Source organism: Lepisosteus oculatus, chromosome 14 (assembly GCF_040954835.1).
Source record: "Lepisosteus oculatus isolate fLepOcu1 chromosome 14, fLepOcu1.hap2, whole genome shotgun sequence".
In the NCBI taxonomy this organism is placed as follows: Eukaryota; Metazoa; Chordata; class Actinopteri; order Semionotiformes; family Lepisosteidae; genus Lepisosteus; species Lepisosteus oculatus.
This window is the reverse complement of record NC_090709.1, coordinates 5,797,824-5,822,045: the sequence shown is the minus strand read 5'-3', so window position 1 is coordinate 5,822,045 and position 24,222 is coordinate 5,797,824. Positions and strand designations below refer to the sequence as shown.

Sequence of the window (24,222 nt, the reverse complement as noted above, 5' to 3'; positions counted from 1 at the left end):
CGCATTTGTTTCCAATCAGGCAAAGTACAGTAATTTTTGAGAATCTCCGATTCACCATGCCTTTCACATGCTCATAAAAGAGATTGATTTAGGAACATAAACATATTACTGTATGCAAACCATACTGTATACAGTATGTATATGTATATTTAATGTTTTTACTGTGCCCGTTTAAGTATTGAATATTTATATGGAATTTTACCACTGAAGGGAAATCTTAGTAGCTGAGCATAAAAAGAATAGGAGCATACTGTAACGCGTGTGAAGGCCATAAACTATATTAATTTTGGAACATAAACATACAGTATATGGCTGGTCTCTGTACTTTAAAGAAAAAATACACACCAGCATTCCTTTCTCCCTAAACATTTTAAGCATCGAAGTCTTTAACTAACGCCATACCGGAGTCAATAAGCATACTTTTAGAATTTGATTAAAAGGGAATATAATATGGAATCCCGTATCTAAAGAAATTAATAACGATATAATTATATTCATGTACCACAACACAAGAATAGTACACGCTGTATAATGTCTGTTGATACTGTTTCTGTAGGGCTTTTTCAACACACATCAACCGACCTTGCCAGTGGGGCTGTCGTCTAGGTTCCTGACTTATACATGTTGGGTGTTCAAATCCAGCCAGAGCTGTGACTTTTCTTTTTTAAACAAACATTTCTTTGAAAAATTAAAATTTTAGTGTTAGTGTTAGGGTTACTGTCAAACTTTAAATCAACAATTGATTTAAGGACGATCTGTCAAAGTGCAATGAAATACAATATTGTTGTTGTTGTTATTGTTGTTTTTATCCTGTAAAGCATTTTGAGGAGCCACCTTTAAAGGCACTATATAAAAGCACTGATTCTTATGGAATGTGTTTTCTTTCTTCTTTTTTTCAGCATGGAATAAACCTATTACTTGATTCTTATGGATGCCCAGTTCTGCCAGGGATTAAAAAAAAACCCCATGGAATCGCGTATCTAAGGAAATAGCAGTATGACCTTATTCATGCACAAACAGTAGCATGTTACATTATTAATTTGGGTGTCTCCTCTTGCCAGAAAGCTTTAAATTGCATTTTGAGTGTGGTTTTTGACTTTTTAAAATTACAACCCATAAATAAAGCTGATACTGTTTAGACTTTTAATTATTTTAAACTATTACAGCAGCACAATGCAACCTAAATCGCTATCTTTGTCTTCTGCATAATAATGTTCACCTCTCTGTCCAGCAAATTAACAATAGTAATAATAATTAACTTTATTGTATATATTGCCTTTAAAGGTGGCTCCTCAAAGCGCTTTACAGGATAAAAACAATAACAATACTGTTAGGCTGGGCAAACGATTTTTTTTAAAGAAATAAAAAATGAGATATAATGATGTGTTCCGGCTTAGACATTAACGAAGAGCATAACGTAGGTCATAAAGGTCATAAACGATATTAATTTTGGAACATCAACATATTATGTAAACTGTATGTTGCTGTTATTAGTATTTTAAAGAAAAAATACTGTGTTCTGTAAAATGTTTCAGGCGTTCATGTGAAGGACAACAGAGCTTTCACTGGCCGATTATCAAACTTTATTGATAAAACAAAAACAAAAACTATCCCACCAAACCAGAAAAAGAAAAAAAGAATCAAGAATAACAGACACAGCGTGAGCCTGCATTTTCTCCTCAACCCTCCACACCACACTTTTCCCTGGGTCAGAGATTAAATAAAACTTCACTCGCACCAAACAAATTACCACACACTGAACACTCAACATGTTAACCCAAATATGTCTCACAATACTTTTTTGGTACATTACTTTGCTAAAATGTATTTAAAAATAAAAACGATTACAAATGCCAGCAGAGAGAGAGACACACACACAGTTCTTCATTGTCAAAAAGTAATTGTTTTTTACTTTGTCAGCACCCAGACAAACGCAAATGCGTTATTAATGAAATGCTTTTATTCATTCTTAATCTAACTCACAAGTTGTCACAAGTTGTCATCTGTTGTTGAAGCTCTGTGAGACTAGACTCACACATGGCTAGACTTGACTATTTAACCATGAGATTATGTTTATGTTTATTAATCTTCCTTGTTATGCACTGAGAATGATAAGCACCCCACTGCGCCCGTGTGCCAGCAGAGAGAGACACACACACAGTTTTTCATTGTCAAAAATTAATTGTTTTTTTTCTTTTGTACAATTTGTTTAACGGGAATGTTTTATTTCTGGACAGACTGTTAAACTAGAGGAAAAGAGCGCCTCTTCTTCGAAGCATTTCGTTGATCCGATCACAAATTATTTTCACACAAAGTAAGTGTTGAGAATCTCAAATTCACCATGCTGCTAAAGGTTTCCCGGAGATGGCAAGGCAAGGCACTTTTGCCTCTGGACCCATCGAAATTTACCGATGTCGTCCACCCCCAGTAAATTTCAAAAGTCACAAGATTTCGAAACACGAGTGCGGCGTAGCGGTCGGCTCTTGCTTTCCTGTCTATGCCGATGCACTGCAAGTACAACCCCCCTCCTTCTCTTGAGTGATGTGCAACAGTTGGATATCTGGGAGAATTATTCGTCCAACTGGCGTCTGTGAATTCCGCTCTGTAAACGGTGCTTCCTGAGGGGGATAGACGGCTGGGACAGCGTCAGCCAGGTCCTGGGTGGTGGTGAGCAGAGAGGTCGGAATGGAGTGTCCTGAGGCGGTGTGTGCTCTGTGGGGGGCAGAGCTTCTGCCAGGCATTGCAACCTGCGCGTTGGGGGGAGGCACTCATCGGGAGACAGCTGCTCAAGTGTTTGACTGCCGGTACACACTATCTCCGGCTTCTGCATCTTCAGGAGTGTCTCTAGCTTCCCAATCCTCCCCTGTACTGCGTCGTACTGCTCCCGCTGCTGCCGAAAAGTCTCCACACAGGTGCTGCTTCCACAGGTTGGCACCCTGGCCAGAGGCCGAGAGCAGAGTCCCACGGCCTGTGGCAAAATAACATAATTCATGTAAGAAATAAAGTCACACAGTAGTATTCATCAGTCGTGGAACAGACGTCAAAATAAACTTTTCTTTTTATCCATCTTACCGCTTTCTTTTTTACTGTCCTGGTGGTAGATTTTGAAGATCGTTTCGCTTGTGCTGTGTTTTCTTGAAGAACAGGCTACGAAGAAATATTTATAATTGAATGTATAATTCAAAATATATTTATATATATATTTATATTATATTCCCTATTAATCAAACTCTAAGAGTATGTATCGGCTTGCCCCCCCACCCCCCTCCCGCCCCTCTCTGTGTACAGTAGAGCCTCCTGTCCAGCCAGTACAGGAGGCTCTACTGTACACAGAGAGTGGCGGGAGGGGGGAACAAGCTGTCCAGCCATGTGGAATACTACAGAACCCTAAACAGACAATACCTCTACCCGAATATTTGACCGAGATATCCAGACACAGCTGGATGAGCTCCACCAGCCAGAACAGGCAAATAAGATACACTCCACAGACATTCACAACAGCGACATATCATAAAACTTTTGCACATATTGTTAAATTATTACTTGTTTTTCAGGCAGTTAAAAAAACACTTGAATTACTTATCCAGTCTCTCGAAATAAAATTATTTTTCAAGCAATGTAACTAACATTAGGCAATATGTTTATTTTTTAATCTAACATTGACAGCCACATCTTAAATCTTGTCAGTCAGCTCTTTTTTCTCTATTTGTATTGTGGCTTACACATTGTACAGCATTTGGCTTTGATGGACATCTTTGTTTGTGAAAGCACAGTGAAACGACATTATAAAAGGGAGAGGAGGCAAAGAGAATCTAAACCGAGGACGATTCAAAGGTAAATAACTTTCTAAAATTGCTTTTCTTGCATGTAAATACAACTACGCACATTATTTTTATAACTAACTGTTGATCTCTTTTTTTTCAAGTCCTATGGTGCGAGCCATCGACAGACTGATGGATGAAAGTGATGAGCTATAAAAAAAAACAACTCATGCCCCATGATAAGGGTAAAAAACAAAGAGGAAAGACTCAAATAAGTGCTCCAATGGATTGAACAGGGAGAGGCATTTCATGATTTGCTGGCATTTCATTGCCAGCAGCCATATCACTCTGCAACTCCCAACTGGCAATGTGTTGAAGCTAAACAGGTGTGAGCCTGGTCAGTACCTGGATGGGAGACCTCCTGGGAAAAACTAAGGTTGCTGTTGGGAGAGGTGTTAGTGGGGCCAGCATGGGGCACTCACCCTGTGGTTTGTGTGGGTCCTAATGCCTCAGCATAGTGACGGGGAAACTATACTGTACACAGGTGCTGTCCTTCGGATGAGATAAAACTGACTAAAACTGAGGTCCTGACTCTCTGTGGTCATTAAAAATCCCAGGGTGCTTCTCGAAAAGAGTAGGGGTGTAACCCTGGCATCCTGGCCAATTTTCCCATTGGCCCTTACCAATCATGGCCTCCTAATAATCCCCATCTATGAATTGGCTTCATTACTCTGCTCTCCTCCCCACTGAGAGCTGGTGTGTGGTGAGTGTTCTGGCGCACTATGGCTGCACATTGGTGGAAGGGAGTCCCTTTTAACTGTAAAGTGCTTTGAGTGGAGTGTCCAGAAAAGCGCTATATAAGTGTAAACAATTATTATTATGATGTACTTTTCACTGATGAAACAACAGTAGCTCTGGAACAGTTTTCAACCATGTCATTTTGTAAAAAGGGGAGATATGTGGACAAGCCAAAGCCCAAACATCCACTTAAGGTTCACGTCTAGGGCGGTATATCTAGAAGAGACCTGGGACCACTTCTTATTTTCGAAGGAATTATGGATCGTGAATTCTTCTAGGAAGTCGCGGTCAAACAGCATGCCGTCCCATACTGTATATCAGAGAGCACTTTGGATCAAGGCATCGTCTCTTTCAAGACAACAATACGAAACACACAGCAGCAAAGGCGAGGCTTATAGCAGAAGGAGTGAACTGGGTGAAAACTCCAGCCGAATCCTCAGATTTAAATCCAATTGAGATGGTATGGCATTTGCTGAAAGACTATATTCAGAAAATTGCTAAACCTAGCACAAAGGGCGGAGTGGTGGCTCTGTGGCTAAGGATCTGCACCTGTGACTGAAAGGTTGTCAGTTCAAATCCTACAGCCAGCAGAGGAATCCTACTCTGTTGGACCCCTGAGCAACACCCTTAGCCCTACCTGCTCCAGGGGCGCCATACAATGGCAGACCCTGCGCTCTGACCCCAAGCTTCTCTCCATGTCTGTGTCTCCATGGAGAAAAGCTTGGGTATGTGAAAAGATGAATTCCTAATGCAAGAAATTGTATAGGGCTAATAAAGAAACATTATTATTATTACAAAGCAAGAACTGATCAGTGAGATCTAAAAGTTCTGGGAGGAAGAACTGATAGAACAAAATTGCAACAATTTTATTAACAGGCTGTTTCGTGTTCTTCCTAGGATTGTTGAGTGGGTGGGGGCATTCGGGAATGTGAGTTATGTGAGTCAGATTATGAATGAATAAAACCATTTTATTAAAAATTTTATAAGGGAGAGTGTCATAAAGAAGACTCCTTGCCCCCATCTTGATTAAAATTTTATTTTATTTTTTCAAAATCTGGCAATGCCAGACAGAATTCACATTCGCTGTAGCCAAAGGGCCTTGCAGATCAGAAAATCAAGGAACGAAACAATTCTCGTGCCCGGCTCCTCAATGGAATCGCTTTAACCTGCTAATGCGTTGATGTAAGAGACAAGATGTAAAAATGGTTAACATAAGTCAGTTCTGCCTGAAAATTAGACTTCTAAGCAACAGGGGTTTATGGCAGGAAAGGGGGTTAACTGATAAGGATTCCAGATGCGAGCCAGGAACCCCCTGGGGGCATAATCTTAAACTGACCATTTGGCCAGGGCCTCTTAATTGGCCAAATACCATGACACCCCCCCTACCATAACACCGAATGACGTCCAAAGCAGCAAGGAAGGACTATATAACCTAAAAGTTTGTACCGGCACATCGAACAATACTTCGGTTTTGTTGTTTCTTGCGGGAAACAAGACTTCGGCTTTATTGTTCCTTGCATGCAATAAACTCATCTGTTTTACTTCATCTCGGGATCCAGAACTTATTCTTTCTGTTACAACAGCGTCAAACACATTTTCTGGCGTATAGTGTTTTAAAGAAGAAGGGAGTTTTTTTAAATATATTTTAGAAAAGTGTAATCTATACTAAAAAGCTGTATTTATTCAATACCACTTGATAGTTACATTAATAGAGATAAGAATTCAAGTTGATACTGTTTAGACTTTTAATTATTTTAGAAAGAGAGAGATTTCCATTTAAATTGCAACACGTGTTTAATTAAATGTCTTTATAGATTCACAATATGTAACGGAAATCGTAAATGTCTTCTGCATAATAATGTTCACCTCTCTGTCCAGCAAATTAACAATAGTAATAATAATGAACTTTATTGTATATAGCGTCTTTAAAGGTGGCTTCTCAAAGCGCTTTACAGGATAGAAACAACAATAACAACAACAACAATATTGTATTTCATTGCACTTTGACAGATCGTCTTTAAATCAATTGTTGATTTAAAGTTTGACAGTAAATGTTGATATTGTAACGCATACAGCCTCCATTGCTCTCCATCTGCTCTCATTGACAGCTGACACTCCTCCATACACTCAAGTGAAAAGTTAATAACGCCAATGTAAACGTCGTATTTACAATTTGTTGATAATAAAAATATTAAGTTCACTAAAGCTTTCTCAGTCAAGTCAGGGAGCTGTGTAAGCATGCATAGGCAGCAAAAGATCAGCTAAACTGGGAAGATGCGACACCGAAGATTATATTAATAACCTTTTAAATCTGAAGGGAGATCTAAAGGGATCCCCACACGATACAGGTTCCTGCTACTGGAGCGATTCAGAGGGAAAGACGGTGACTACTCATTGTTATTAAAAAATGACTTAGATTTGAACATGTTGTGATATTTAGAAATATAAAAAAGTCAATTAATTGTCCATAATATAATAAAAAAAATTGTGGCGCTAGCTGGATTTGAACAGCTAACCTCCCACTTATAAGTCAGGCATTTAAATCATCACACCACTCACATGACAAGTGGTGAGACAGCCCTACACATATCAATAGACACTGTATGTGTACAGTATATACTACTGTTTGTGTTACAGTACATGAATATAATTATATCATTATTATTTTTTTTAGATATGCAATTCCATGTTATATTCCCTATTAATCAAATTCTAAAAGTATGATTGTTTACTCCGGTATCGAGCGTATTCGCAGAAAAGCTTAAAACTATCACTTTTCTCACAGAGTACTGTATACTGTATAAACGTCCAGTAACATGGTCAGAGGAAGCAAAGAGCACGAAAAAAAAGTTTCCAAAATAACCACATTTAAGACTTTGATGCTTAAAATTTTTAGGGAGAAATGGAACACTGGTGTGTATTTTTTCTTTAAAGTACCGAGACCAGCCATATACAATTTACATAATATGTTTATGTTCCTGAATTAATATTGTTTATGATCTTCAAATGCGTTATGCTCCTATTCTTTTTATGCTCAGCTACTAAAATTTCCCTTCAGTGGTAAAATTCCATAAAATATTCAATACTAAGCAGATTAAAATGTGCACAGTAAAGACATTAAATGATTAAATCTTTCCACGACCGACCAACGCACCACAAGTGCCCCTGTTGGTCATTTTGGCCAGCCAATCACGTACCGTGGTATGACGCATTATGACGTAGGTGAAATACCTGCGGCACGTGTTTGTACCACGCACTTTGAATGGCTGCATCTGTATTTCTGATTGAGCGCTGAGTGCAAAGGTTGAATAAGCTTTGGTCCTGCCAACGATTCGGTGTGAAAAAGCACAGCATTAAAGTTTCACACACAAATGCAGCATGCCGACAAAACCAATTTTAAAAACAACTACGGCACACTACGATTCGCACTGACTCAAAAGTGATCACGACAGATGTTGTTCCCTGCATAACGCTGAAGGGACCAAAGAGCATTGCTGTTAGGAAGAAAAAATGAGGCTTTTTTCTGCCTTGATGTTAAGCTGACAAAGACTATCTTGAAACACCTAGTTCAGTCTCTTGATAGACTGTCAAGCAAAGCTTTTACCCATTGAACTCGCAATAGAAGGATTGTCTTAACCCACAAACACTTAGCAGCAGCGAAATTCAAACCTACCCCTGCAAAGAAATTGGAGCACAAACCCCTCACCTCACAACATCTTACTTTTTCAGAGAACACCGGGTTCAGCTCTAGGTGTGTGACGTGTGGAAACGACTGCACCTTCGTTTTCCGAGATGTTTCCTATCACTTCTTTGTCAGCTAAGAATATAGTTCTTCTTTGGAGCAGGCTTCAGACCTTTTATTTTATTTATAAAGGAGGGCGCATTCAGAAACGTGTAATTCCTGTTTTAGAAATGCTTTGGGCGGTGTGTTTTATATAACGCACAAACAGTATTCTAATTGTATACTGTAGACCTGTGTAGCAATCGTACTGGATGTGACTGGGATTCTGAAATGTTTCTTGAAAAGGTATTTAGGGTTGCTTGAATCTATTATAAAAAAGTGACCCGAAACTTCCAACCTTCCAATCACTGATGTCGCTCTCCCTAAACCTGTACGTGATGTTTTGCAGATGTGCAGTGTGCCTTTACTCCTGTATTAAAAATTACCTCTGTTGTCGGGCGGAGTTGAAGGAGAACTACACAGAAAAAGTATGTAACGATAAAATGTTTCTATACTTCAGAATGTCCCTTTAAATCTGTCGGTGTGGGGAGCGGGCAGGTACAGAGCTTTTACAGATGCTCATGATGTTTCTCATGGGGTGTTACCTGCTGTAGCATCTCTCTCCACGCCTTTAGAAAGAAAAGAGTGGCTCCAGTGCAAGGTAAGGTCAGAACAGCTGGTCTGATTGTCTTAGAAAACAAGAAATTAAAATCAACAGGGAAATTAAACAATACAGAAATCAGTGCAGTATACAATATGAAGCTATCAAACAAAATGCTCAGCAAAAATCGTAGTTGAGTAAATTGGTGTAAAAAAAATATTTGTAAGCAAAGGAGAGCCCGCACTGCGTGTGAAACACATCAATCGTTCAGCATTTCTGAAACGTTTAATTGAATTGACAAAGAAATCCTCTCCTTAAACTTCAAAAAAGGATTATCTGTGGAGCCAGCAGGCGTAACACTGCAGTTGCCCGTTTCTCACAGGTGTTTGAAGTTGTGGATAACATTTAGCAGGTTTGGCGCCGTGGCTTAGCTGGTTAAGACGCCTCACTAAAAGCCAGGAGACCCTGGGTGCGAATCCCAGCGGTATCTATTCGTAGACAACAGGCCACTCATTGTCAATATTTATGGAGCTTAATTTAAAGACAACGGGAGAAGCATGAGTTACAGCTTTCTGTAACTGTTTTATATCACTATGTAGCGGTTGGCTCTGTGTCGCAATGGAGAGTGCTTTGGACTTCTAGGCCTTGATAGAATGAAGTCATTCAAAGGTTGTGGGTTTGAATCCCACTGGGGTCATGTAACATTTTGATTCAACCTTTCGAAATCCTCTAAGAATTGGTTTTGATCAAGTCAAATAAAGGACTTCTTAAGAGTCCACAGTTGAAAATGAACCAGCAGCCACAAGAAACAAATTAGCACTGGATTGTGATCACATCCTTGCACTGGCTTCCTGTCAACTTCAAAATCCTCATACTCACCTATAAGGCTCTCCATGGCTTGGCACCTCAGTACCTGTCTGGGTTATCGCCCTACTCCCCACCTCACAACCTTCGCTCTTCTAATTGTGTTTTTCTATCTGTCCCCCAGTCCATCTACACTCTATGGGTGACAGGGCCTTCTCCTGTTTTGCCCCAAAGTGTACACCTACACTCTCACACAGATTTACACTCACAGACACATTACACATTTATACACACAATCAGACACTCACACACTCACATGTATACACTCACACATGCTATCATCATTAATACTCACATAGACACAGACACTACACACTGACAGACATACCCACACATACACTTACAAATATAAAACTACACACTGACAAACACCACACACTCACAGACACACACCATACACACACATTCACAGGCAAGCATTCACAGAAACAAATAGACACTACGCATACTCACAGACACACACTTATAGACACCAAACACTCAGAGACCCCACATGCTCACACACTAACAGCCCACACACGCCCAGACATGCACCTACACACGCACAGATACCACAAACACACTTATCTACAGATACACAATAACTAACACAAATATAAATACTACTAATACTACCACAGTAACACTATCACTAACACTGACACAAACTACTAATAATAACAGTAATGCTGTTACTAAAACTAACATTACTACTAGTGTTAATACTCAAACAGTAACACTATAATTAGAATTAATATTAACATGAATATGAACATTAAAACTAAAACAATCAGTAGTGCTACTGTCATTAATACTCACATGAACACTAGCATTAAAACTTCCAGTTCTACTCTCACTAATATTAACATGAAGACACTGATATTAGTATTAGTTGCTACCCGTGACGTCACACCGCTCTCTGTGACAAATGCGAGACACTTAGACGCGTGCAGTGACGGGGCGCCTGTCGCCGTGGTTACCATTCTTATGATTTATAAACACTGGAAAAATGCATTTAAACTGCTACTTACATACATTTATTAACTTGAAATAGCATTTTCTAGCTCTAGGATACAGTTACCTAAATAATAATATGAATAATCATTGTTTAATTTCGGTTTGAACATTATTAACCCTAAATGCACTATGGTAATTGGTCGATACAGTCTTTATTAACTGTTTTCTAGATATTCAAACAGGATCAAGAAAAGGATCAGTACTCACCAATCGGTGAAGTTAATTGATTTTTCTACGGTTCTTCAGTTGAAATAATTGGTTGTCGATAGATAAGTGATCAATAACTCTTCTCCGTGCGCTCCGTGCGCCTCCCGCGCTCTTTCTCTCTCTGATCCCGGCGCTCCAGCTGGTGTCTGTGACGTCACAGCGCTAATTCTGACAGAGCAGAGCGCGTCTCTGCTGCTTTTGTGTCTTTTTTTGAATGCCAGAGGTACTTGAAATGTTTAAAAAAGAAAAGCGTTTTTTTTTGTTATGTAAAAAAGTGAGTGCTGATTTTTATTTTATACAGGAAACGCATGCATGTTGAAACACTATTTAAGTTCTATAAACAACTGAGCAAGGAAAACATGATATATGTAAAAATACAATTTGATCACATAATTTACTTCATTACTGGTGGTTAAATGTTTTTTTTCGGTATGTTTTTTTCTCTTGTACCTGTTTCTGATCCTCTGGTTGAAGTTATATTTGTAAATTCTATACGTTTATTTTTATTTTTTTTAAATAGCGCATCTCTGCTGGAGGAGACTCCTGTCCGGAGCCCGGAGGGCTTTTCATACAAATATAACATCTCCAAAAAAACTAAACCGGGCTGTGAAGAGAGGTGATTTATAACACTTGGAGAAGGAGAGAGACAAACGGAGGAATGAAATGCATTAAACAGAAAAAAAATAGTTTACTTCACAGATTAATGTGTTACAAAGCATACCCGTGTGGAGCAGTAGAGAATGAGCACGAGTCCCTGAAATAAGCGCTTTTAAGGGTTTTACACGAATCATCAGAGTATACATGTAGAAGCCAGGAGGATTAGACTCATGTACTCATGTACTCATTAAAATGTGTATCCTGGTTTTATTTTCACCCAGCTCTCAGCTCTATAGGTAGTCTGATGATTTAAATTAACTGTATAACTGTTACAAGACTTCATCTAATTGTACATTTATAAGACTGTGAGACACTTGTGAGAGCAGCTGAATCCCAGGGCTGGTGTAGAATCACCAGAGCACTGCTCAGAGCTACAGACTGGTCAACTGGTCACTATTGTAGTTACGACCATCTGCCTTTGGCTACTAATAATCAATATACTGATCAGAGTGTCAATACTGGTGTTTATTACATAAATACAAAGATAATTCCACACTCACTTGTGTTATAAAACACTTAAAAAACATGTTTGGAGGCTGATATACAGTAAAGAAAGTAATACTGAAGGGCTGGAAGTCCTGGAAAGGGTTAATAGAAACTTCTTGCTTCTGCCCTGGAACAGAGCCCACAGCTGCCAGATCAGTGAGCCCTGAGCCCAGTTCACAGAGAGGAGAACCAGGAGCTCTTTTATGTCTCTAAGAGGGCTGGGAGAAAGGAGAAAAGGGGGAGATGTGACCTGAGTCCAGGCTGTTCTGTCTGATATTGTTCATGTAGCAGCATTGATTGCCTGAATATGTTCTGGTTCTGGATTGTGAGGATAGAGAGCAGTACGGAGTTGAGCTTCTGTCTGAGTGTGAGTCTGAGCTGTGAATCTGACTGAAAAGAGAATAATGATTTTTTTATTCTGTCTCTGAGAATTTTTCTTCTTTGCCAAGTGGTGTTACATCCCCTTCAGATACTCTGCACAGACTGCCAGAAAGAAGAGGAGAGAGAGATGGGCAGATAAAAGCACACACAGCGAGAGAGACATACGTCTTGATTTACTTTGAAGCAAGTGTTCATTTCTTTTATGGAACAAGTTGTTTCTGAACTTCAAGAAATTCATACAACTTCTGAAAGATAAAATACAAATCTTGCTTCTCAGGACAGAAGAAATGCTTCCAAAAAATGCCAGTGATTTTTTCTCCTTTTAACGAAAAGTGGAGAAAAACAACAGCAGTGCATCTCCGTCGGCTTGATTTAGCTTAATACAAGTATTCACTTCCTTTTCTGTAGATTACAGCCTGCGAAAGATTAAATGAAGTTCTTGGTTACTCTTGGTCAGTGCAGAAGAAATACTGCCAGCTGGCAGGAAAATGACAGTATTTTATTTTCTGTGTCCCTGTGCAACTGTTAAATAAAGGGCTGGTGGGTCAAACGCACTCAGGGACGCACTTCAAATTGTGATGATGTAAACAAAATCTCCGCTAAAAATTGAAGGGATTTCTTCGCAAACCCTCTTGAATGTTGCAGGAAATCCTCGTGTTTTACTCGTGTGGAACTACAACAAGTAAACAATTAAGTACCTAAGTCAATGTCCAAGAAAACCATCTTCACGTGTGGAATTTTTCTTTAACTGGCTGTTGGGAGAATTCATTTCTACACCCATTGTATCCTTAGCAAAAATATTTTAAAATTAGAACACAGATTTTTGGAGAACTTGACAATCCTTGACAATCATTAAATGAGCATTATACAAATGTGTGTTGATATTTTTAATATGTACCTTAATTGTAATATATATATACATAATTGCTTTGATATGGATGTTCATTTGAAGGAATTGAGGAAACTATGAAAGATCGCAGAACAACCAAAGATACATTTGGGCATTTGCTATTGGTAAAGATGAAAGAGTACTGTAAGTGTGAAGCTTGCATACACACGAGAGAAAAAATCAGTTTTAATGCACTTCATTAAACTGATGGTGTGCTTATCAATCGTGCATAAAATGTACATAGCAGAAGATGGTTTCGATCCATTGACCTCTGGGTTATGGGCCCAGCACGCTTCCACTGCGCCACTCTGCTGACAGTGGCTGCAGAGTGATTCAACAAAACTGCTCTATCTTTGATTTCTAAAAGTGCGCCCGAGATGAAAAGTCTCAACGGTAAACGCAGACGTCACTTTGAGCACTTGGTCTTTCAAAGTACAAATCATCACACACTGCTCTACATGGGCGTGTCTTCAATATCGTTGAGAACCAAACCTTCTGCTTTCCAAGGCAACTGATTCTTTCGTCGTTAATTCCCAAATCTTCAATGAGTATCAGTGAAACGAAAATCAAACACATGTACAGATGCAGCCATTCAAAATGGGTGAGGTATTTCGCGGCATACCGCGGTGGGCGTGTCACAGTATCACGCAGTATCACGCGTTGTCACGTGTGTCACGTGACTAACTATCCGGCGTCGCCTTGTAAAACCGCCAGGGGGAGCTTAACCTCTCATGTACAGCATTTGAGCCTTTAATTTTGAACTGTGTATTACAGCATGTTAATCATCAGTCATTAAAATGTTGGTATATATTATGAAAGCAAGATTGCTCAGTTGGACAGAAGTACACAACCTACCTTCATCAGAAATATTTATGCATCAAAGCCTTTACTGAAGATATTACTAATAGTATTGATAATGGATGACTTTGGACAAGCTGTATACTCAAAGTATAATTTCTTTAGCACATTTGTACAAGCACTTGGAATCTGTCCAAGCCATACTTTGTCAGGCATTTTGTTTTACTTCAACGGGGCATAAAAACTTCCTTGCTTTTAACAGGGCGTTTCATAATTTCTAGCTACGAAAATGATTTAAAATGCGACACCTATCATTCAACTAGAGCTTAAAATATCACAAGGAAAAATACACACCGGTATTCCATTTCTCCCTAAACATTGTAAGCTTCGAAGTCTTTAACTAACGTGATACCGGAGTCAACAAGCATACTTTTAGAATTTGATTAAAAAGGAATATAATATGGAATCGCGTATCTAAAGAATTTAATAACGGTATGATTATATCCGTGTACTGCGGCAGGACTGTGTAAGGCTGTTTCGCCTGCCTGATCATGCGAGCTGTCTTGTAGCCTACTGGTCTAGGTGCGTGACTACCAGCTGGCAGGTTGTGTGTTCGAATCCAGCTGGTGCTGGACTTTTCAGTTTTATTTATTTATTTTTTAATCGTGTAACATAAACATATTACCGTATGCAAACTGTACTGTATACAGTGTGTATATGTATATTTAATGTCTTAACTGTGCCCGTTTAATTGAATTTAAAAAAAATATTTAACACGAACATTAAGCTGTTTACATGTTCCGCCTGAGAACAGTCACCCGTTGCTACCCAACGCAGAATGGTGATTGGCTGACACCATCTGACACCCCTCTGATTGAAGAAAAAAGACGTGCTGGTGTGCTATACCAGGAAGAGGATTTCTTTCAATTCTAAACGTGTATTTTAAAAGTTTAAGAAGTAAAAACCTTACAGCGTACACAGATTTCTAAACTGATCAGGATCTTTATCTTTGTCTTATGCATAATAATGTTCACCGCTCTGTCCAGCAAATTAATAATAAACTTTATTTTATATAGCTTTTTAAACGAATAAGTAATTAGATTGCTCATAAACCTAATCACTTGCTTTTTCTTTTTATTTAGGCTCAGATTTCAACTATAGATCGTATTATTAATAACCATAATAACAACCAACCAACAAAAACAACCATATAAACATAATGGTGGTGCTGGACCTTCCAGTTTTATTTATTTATTTTTTAATCGCGTAACATAAACATATTACCGTATGCAAACTGTACTGTATACAATATGTATATGTATATTTAATGTCTTAACTGTGCCCGTTTAAGTATTGAATATTCATATCTAATTTTACCACTGAAGGGAAATCTTAACATAAACATACAGTATATGGCTGGTCTCGGTACTTTAAAGAAAAAAATACACACCAGTATTCCATTTCTCCCTAAACATTGTAAGCTTCGAATGAAACCACTAAATAAAGACATAAATATAGAAATCTTAAGATTTGTTTTATTTAATGTTGGTAGCAGGATGAACTGTCAGAGTGTATATTTTGTCGCAAAGTTGCTACAAGATGTTAACAGTGAAAAAGGTATTTAGAAATGAGTTATTTCAAGATGAAAAAGAAAACATACACGAAACATGGTTTCATTACGACCAGAATCGGTCTTGAGATATTTTTAACTTGATTTACAGTATTTGAGAGGTATGTCTTAACACCGATACTACAGTGCTTAAGTACTGCTCACGTATATGTTTCTAGGTTTATATTATGCATTTCATACGGTCAAATTACTTTTGAGCAACTAATAAGAAGCGCTGAACGGTATGCGTTTTAGTTTCGTTTTGTGCTGGAACCCGTGGATTGATTAGAGATATCAAGTACATACAAGTCATTTTTTAAATGTTGTAGTTCGTCTTGAAAAAATGTTACGAGTACATCATCTATCAACAATTAGGTTCTGTTTCCATATTGCGGATTTTGGTTAGGTACAGTATTATCAAATCCAGTGGCGCTGTGTGTTACTTTACTGAGTCCCAATCTGTGATTGAAACCTGTAAAACCGGTTTAATTCGTCACAGCCAGCACTCTTCAGGTGTGAGGGTCTTCTGCTCAGAATGAAACGCTAAAATGTTTGTGTATATTCTAATGGTAGTGGGGGCAGGGTGTGTGGGAACAGGTTTGTTCTTCACACCTGAAACATTTTCTCTGAAAGGATTTTCTTCGCAGTTAACCGATCTTGTAACAGCATGTTACAGTTTACTATTATTAACCATATTAATTTTAAGTGCTTAATGTAAAATCTTGTAAAAATATATTTTCATTGTTCAAATATACATTAATATACATTAAGTCTGACTATCATATAATAAGTTAAATACAAAACTAAAGAAAAAATAGGGTTAAATATAATTCAAAATATTTTGCTAACAATGTTAACTGTTTATGAATAAAATGTATTAACTAAGGAGTAGGATGGCACAGTTGTTAGTATGTTTTTTGTTTTGTTTCTTTTTCATAAATACAACAGTAGTACCTGATGTCTCAGTGGCTTTCAAAATTAAATTATGCATGCAAACCTGTGAACTAGAAAGATAACTAAGATTTTAATACTAATTAAATGACCGCGGGCACTTCCCACCGCCTCTACATTCTCAGAGTAGAACAGACTAACCTTCTAATGAAAGACGGTCCACCCCCCACGGACAGGAAAAGTGCCCACAGGCACTTAAACTTAATATGGTCAGTAACGGTAAACAGTAACATGGTAAGAAGGAGCACGTACAAACGTTTTCGAAATAACCACATGTAAGACTCTGATCCTAAAAATGGGATTTCTATATGTCTTTATTTAGTGTTTACATTAGTGACAAAGGCTAAACTTTTAGCTTCAGTAACGTGTACATATCTCCCCTTTTTATAAAACGACTTGGTTGAAAACTGTTCCAGAGCCACTGTTGTTTCATCAGTGAAAAGTACATCATGAAATGCCTCTCCCTGTTCAATCCACTGGAAAAAAGAAAAGGAGCATAAAGCTTCTGATGGTCATAAACGATATTCATTTAGGAGCAGCATCAGAGGTATGTTTTTAACTGCACTGCATTGGAGAGAATACCATAGTGTGTTTTTTTTTTACTCCCTGGCGGAAACTGGCTTCCAGAAGAATCAGTATGGCTCAGAGATTAAATAAAACTTCACAGACATTAACGAAGAGCATAACGCGTGTACTGTATGCACTGCAAGTACAACCCAACTCTCTGCAGGAGTGCTGGCTGTGACGAATTGAACCGGTTTCACGGGTATTTTCAAAGTAGGAGGCGAGATTTCCAGCGAAAGACACCCCCCCCTCAAAAACCCAGTAAATACAGTACTTACTAGTTAAAGGCTAGGCTCCCGACTACGGCGAAAAGAACCCTTCTTTCATTAGAAGACAATGAACATATTTTAGCCCTGAATGAATTAATAGCAAACATGGTTTACATAAAAGACATTTTTCCAAGAAAGTTTAGCCTTTGTCACTAATGAAACCACTAAATAAAGACATAAATAGAAAAATCTTAAGATTTTTAAAATACATGACTTTGCTAAAATTTATTTGAAAATAAAAACAATTACAACCGCCAGGGGAGAGAGAGAACAGGGGAGGGATGTTGGTTTTGCATAAGGGGCGGGGCTATGGAAAGTAGGTATGTTTGGGAATGTGTAGTTACATGTTCTGGCTGTTTGTGAATTATCGTTGTTGAGTATGGAGTGTTGAGGTATTGATTTTGTGTAATGCTTTATGTTGAAAATTGAGGTGGATTTTGTTTATGATAAACAGGATAAACTGGGATGGGAGGAAGGTTTGGTTTTGCATAAGGGGCGGGATTATGATAATTGGAGGACTTTGCGAGTGTAAAATGGTTTGATTATTTGATTTTGTATTGTGGTTGTTATCTATGTTTTTGGTTGGTATTATGTTTATATGGTTGTTTTTGTTGGTTGGTTGTTATTATGGTTATTAATAATACGATCTATAGTTGAAATCTGAGCTTAAACAAAAAGAAAAAGCAAGTGATTAGGTTTATGAGCAATCTAATTACTTATTCGTTTAAAAAGCTATATAAAATAAAGTTTATTATTAATTTGCTGGACAGAGCGGTGAACATTATTATGCATAAGACAAAGATAACGATCCTGATCAGTTTAGAAATCTGTGTACGCTGTAAGGTTTTTACTTCTTAAACTTTTAAAATACACGTTTAGAATTGAAAGAAATCCTCTTCCTGGTATAGCAAACCAGCACGTCTTTTTTCTCCAATCAGAGGGGTGTCAGATGGTGTCAGCCAATCACCATTCTGCGTTGGGTAGCAACGGGTGACTGTTCTCAGGCGGAACATGTAAACAGCTTAATGTTCGTGTTAAATATTTTTTTTTAATTAAAATTCATTCTATACAGCAATCGCATATTTGGGTACCGTTTCATAAAACTTTCATGCTTAAAATGTTTAGGGAGAAATGGAAGACTGGTGTGTATTTTTTCTTTAAACTACCAAGACCAGCCATACACAGTACAGTTTACATACATACAGTAATGTTTTAAATTAATATCGTTTATGACCTTCAGATGCGTTATGCTCCTCTTCTTTTTATGCTCAGCTACTAAAATTTCCCTTTAGTGGTAAAATCCATATAAATATTCAAAACTAAGCGGATTAAAATGTGCACAGTAAAGACATTAAATGATTAAATCTTTGCACTACCAACCAATGCACCACGAGTGCCCCTGTCGGTCATTTTGGCCAGCCAATCACTTGCCCTGCGGTATGCTCCGGTGCCCCGCGGTGGCTTGTGGGTAGGTTACCGTACCGCGGGTTTTTACCGCGCATTTTGAATGGCTGCATCTGTACATACTGTACTCGCGTCGTAGCGTAAACGAAAAATGATGGAAGCATTTGAGAAATAACAGGCGTAGTCTGAACAGCTCCAGCCTATCAACTGCTTTACAAAGTGATCGCTACCTCCACACCCAGTTTATAACACTGAAAATGATTCAGGAAGCACACCAAAGTTCTAAAACCAGCGAATGCATCTGCATACATAAGATGTAAATTTTTCAAAAGTAAAATCTTCAGCTTTGAAAGATTGTCATTCATACAGTATATACTCGTTTTTCTCTTTTTTACATTTTCGAGAAACAAACTGTCTTGTAATTAAGGCTGCATTAGAAAATGTGTATCTTGGTTTGCTAAATTAAAATCGGCACATCCCAGTGGGCAAAAGATGTAGAATATACAGTACGACTATTAAACGCATACCAGACGTGTAAATGTGCTCCGTAACTGGTCTAGAATGAAATTCTAATATACGTGTATCGTTATACGTCAATTAGACATCTATGATTATATGTTTATTATACATAAATGGTTGGAGTTCTATTATACGGATACATTTAGAGGACTATTGTACATATATAAAGGTCTATTATACATCAAAGAAAGAATTTTATAGGTGTAGAAACAAGTAAATAAAGCCAATGATTTGTTTTAGAAATTTATTCTTAAAATATACAATTATTCACACCTGAAAAATATATAGTTCAAATTATACATTATATACAATATTGTAATCAACAAATGTCTAATCATCATGAAAAACACAACTAGTAAACTTCAGTTACAAATTCTAGTAACATAGCAATATATATATAGTAATGACAAACACAAACTAATTACATGAACACGCTAATATTTAACTCAAAACCACATTTCGATTCAAATATAAATTTTAAAATTTACAACTTCTGTATTTTCACGAAAATATTATTAATGTAGGACAAACGCTACTTTCTAATAAAGACAGAAACTGTTTTGTGTCTCATGGTGATCCTCCTCTCGATACTAATGAAATGTTTAATATGATCCCTCGAGAAAAAAAAGGAGTCAATTTCTGCCTGGAATGATTGATGCCCCATCAAACATTTTGTAATATCCCTGGAAGTTTATACAGTAGAATCCTGGTTCGTAGCTTAAATTCAAGGTAAACAAGACTAAGGAAACGAGTTGGAAACTTGATGTCGAGTGGGATTTAAATCACCCGGAACATTTCACTACATTGGGCAGTATGCAAGAGAGCAATGTCTGATATCCCTTCGATAGGTCAGTTGGTAGAACGGAGGAGTGTGGATTCAACGGGGAATCCTTAGGTTGCTGGTTCGATTCTGGCTCGAAGAAAGGTGCTTTTTGTGTACTTTAATCAAAGAGTTAAAAGAGCGAATCTGTTTCATTCAGACATTGATCAAAAGCTCAATAAACGACGAAGCAGAGGCTCCTGTTCCGAATTCAGCCCACGTCTGATTGTCTTGTTTTGGCCAAGATCTGATCTTTGTATTAAGGGACTACACTGTCTGCTTTGTAATTCAAAAATACATACAAATGTCAAGTTTTTTTTGTAGATATAAAGGTGTTCTCTGTTTTCAAAGGATAATTGGCATAATGATTTGGTATTGATTTTGTATCGTTGTATTATAAAGTTTGTGCTTTCTGTGTTTTTATCGTATTGTGAACTTATTTTTAAACAAATGCTTACAAAGGCAAACACGGCACACATCTGTTTATACTAGCGGTGAATTGTACATTTTTATTAAGTAAAAGCTACTGTGCACTTCTGGGAGTATAACAGGTTCGATATAAAGTGGCAAAAATATAAAAGGGGAAAATACCCCAGACTGCGTGTAAAGCCCTCGTTGTGACTGTTTTAGATAAAAATGGCGTACTGTGCACGAAATGTTGCAGAAACACAATCTGATATTTTGATCATTATTATTTTAATAATTTGATCAAATTGAGGCCCAGGTCCCAAATCTTCAGTACTGATTTTTTAAGTGATATCTTTCCTTCCTGTCGTGGAAGTCACACGATGTGAGCAATTGTTTTTTTTTTAACGTTACGATCCAAAGAGCCTCAGACGCACTGTAACCAAACCAGGATGGATTCTGCTGGGAGCCGGACTGAGCTCATTCTCACTGCCTGTGCTGAAAACAGAATCAGCTCTTCCCCGAATATCGTTTACAGCTGCTGGATGGTGCTCTGCGTTTTACTGTTCCGGCAATTACTTTGACGAAAGACAGATCACTTGGGCGCTTTTAACCTTCTCGCAGCTACGGGCGAGACTGACGCTCGCGATATTAAGGCACCCGCTGGTACACATTCTCTAACTTTCACAATTGCGACAGACTTCGCTTTTTGAAAAAAAAAAAAGTAGATATAGCCCTGAAAAAAGCATTAGCTTTATCAGTTTTTACATTAATCTATTTTGAATCAAATATTGATTTTTTTATTGGATTTTACATTATAATAATAATCATCATCATCATTATTGCTTACACTTATATAGCGCTGTCCTGGATACTCCACTCAATGCGCTTTACAGGTAATGGGGACTCCCCTCAACCACCACCATTCTCCTGAATGCTGACAGAGAGTCAGGACCTCAGTTTTACGTCTCAGCCGAAGGACGGCACCTTGTTTACAGTTTAGTATCCCCGTCATTGTACTGGGGGTATTAGGACCCGCATGGACCGCAGGGTGTGCGCCCAGCGACAAAAACCAGACGTGTGTCGGGCTCGGCTGCGAGCAGGACAATGACGTCACGGAGACAAAGTAGAGGAAATCAAAACGGTTCTATAAAAGACCTGTGTCAGCTGTCGGTTAGCACTCTGGACTCTAAATCCTCCGATCCGATTTTAAATCTCTCTAATACCTGAGCTGCGGCTTCTTCCCAGTATTTATTCGTATACTTATTATGTGTAAGTGTATAGATGAAACCTTCATATATTGTTCAGTTTAAATCAAAATGCTTTACCACTACAAGAGAGAAGTATAGTATGAAGGATGGGACAAATTTATGATTTCTTGGAACAAAACGGTTTTTATTTGCATTCAAAATGAAGCGGAATTTTAGCGCGACACACAAACCCTTTGTCTTTTTTAGAGTGATTTTTAAACAGACACAAATGTAGAAAACGTGTTTTTTTAGCCCTACAATACCAGTATCAGTGGCGTAATGAATAACGCGTCAGGCCTCGCGTCAGAAAATTAGAGGTTCGACTGCCGTCTGGCTTGTTGCGTTTATACCACTTACATTCCTTTATATTGTAACGCTTACGGCCGACAAGCAGTGTGTAAGAGCCGGCGTACCAGAGCGGGTGACGTCACCGCCCTTCCCTGTGATAGCAGGACCACAGCTACTGGGCTGTAGAGAGATCTCTCTTTGGCTCACGGGGCTAGGTCGCTGCAGAAAGATGCGGAAGTCCCGGGTTCGAGCAACCTATACTTTGGGCCGACCAGATGCGGCAAGGGCGCCCGCCTGAGCCCCCTTTGCGTAACATTGGTGTCAGAGCGGGGTGGGATAGCCCTTCGCCGGGGACGGTGATTTAAGCGGGGGAGAGTGTAACGCTTACGGCCCACAAGCAGTGTGTGTAAGAGCCGGCGTACCAGAGCGGGTGACGTCACCGCTCTTCCCTGTGATAGCAGGACCACAGCTACTGGGCTGTGGAGAGATCTCTCTTTAGCTCACGGGGCTAGGTCGCTGCAGAGAGACGCGGAAGTCCCGGGTTCGAGCCTCCAGTCGGGAAGCGTTACAATATAAATGAACTGCACCTGAAAGCTATAGAAAACACTTTGAGTAAGTTGTCTGCAGCCTCATGCGAATTTCGACAACTTACCCAAAACAGTGTTTTTTGGAGATCAGCTCCAGCTCTGAACTCAATTGCAATGAAAAAACTGGAGTTGTGTGCATCCGTCCATGAACATCAACTGTACTGCTGTTTTTCTATGCGTAATTTAATCGCGAGCACTTAAAAGATGCAAAAAGATTTCAAAGAAAACATCATTGAAAGACAGTCGAGTAAGGAGGTAAAAAAACGCACTCCCCTGTTGAAGAATCAACCAGTCGCCCATGTGACTGGATATAAAAATACATTATTCATTTTGCCCAGTCTCTGGAAGCTTCAATGCGATTATTTTCCCTTCCTTATTTCTTCATTCCCATGAATTTACTTTGTAGTAGAAGAAACACGAAAGTGGGAAACTGCAGGCATTCTTCGTGAAGGGTGGATTGTGTTCAGTGAACATATGCACATCTTTACGTCAGTTCCACAACCTGCACCCTAGGGGATGTAGCTCAGTGGTAGAGTGCATGCTTTGCATGTATTAGGTCCCGGGTTCAATCCCCAGCATTTCCAGGTGTCTTATTATTGTGCTCACATCGCAATCTTCTGTTGAGTGAGAACTCTTTGCTCGTGTTCATAGAGAGACAGGTTTACACAATTACACTCTACAAAATTGCTACAGTGTAGCTCTGCTGTTTAAAATGTACCTCCAAAGCATTTAGTTCTGTTAACTACCAAATGATTTGAACTAATTTAACGTCATATTCAGAAAATCCAGAGAAGGTCATCAGACTTTTAGTGGCTGTTGAAGAAAACAACTGTTGAATCTCACTAAGGATTTCTTGAGAGATCATTCAGCGAGCAAGTCCTCCCTCTGGACTCCGCACTGAGCTGAAAGCTGTGCGAATTCCTCACTGTGTGTCCTGTACTGTTACATGTGCTTTCGTGTAGGTGTGGAGCACAGCAACAAGAACACCTTGAACTTTTTCCGTATGTGAAGGAAAAGGCAAAAGAGCATGAAAAGTATCGAGTGTATAAAATATCTATGGTACAACCCGAGAATAAACTGATGGACTAAACAACAACATTTGATGATTAAAGAGATTCAAGAAACACAATCATCCACACACGAGCTTGGATCCTGAACACTTAAGTTAATTGACAAAGCGAAGGATATAACCTGTAAACTCTCTTCATGTCTTATAGTTTATTAAATAAAACAATTTCTTACTTTCTTAATAATTTCTTACTGTTGGTGGACAATTTATTGAATTTTTGCAAAATCACAATTACAGCTTTTTCAGTTAAACTGTTATTCACATACTCTAACGTAGATAAATGTTAGTGTCTTCTGATGTGTGAGACATTTTCTCAAAAAAAATATTT

General features: G+C 38.5%; 1 non-coding gene across 1 annotated transcript; it reads left to right on the top strand.

Moving 5' to 3' along the window:
* Positions 1-23,337: 23,337 nt before the first annotated feature.
* On the top strand, positions 23,338-23,409 carry trnaa-ugc (transfer RNA alanine (anticodon UGC)). The gene has a single exon. It is a non-coding gene; the product is annotated as a tRNA-Ala (tRNA).
* Positions 23,410-24,222: the final 813 nt, after the last annotated feature.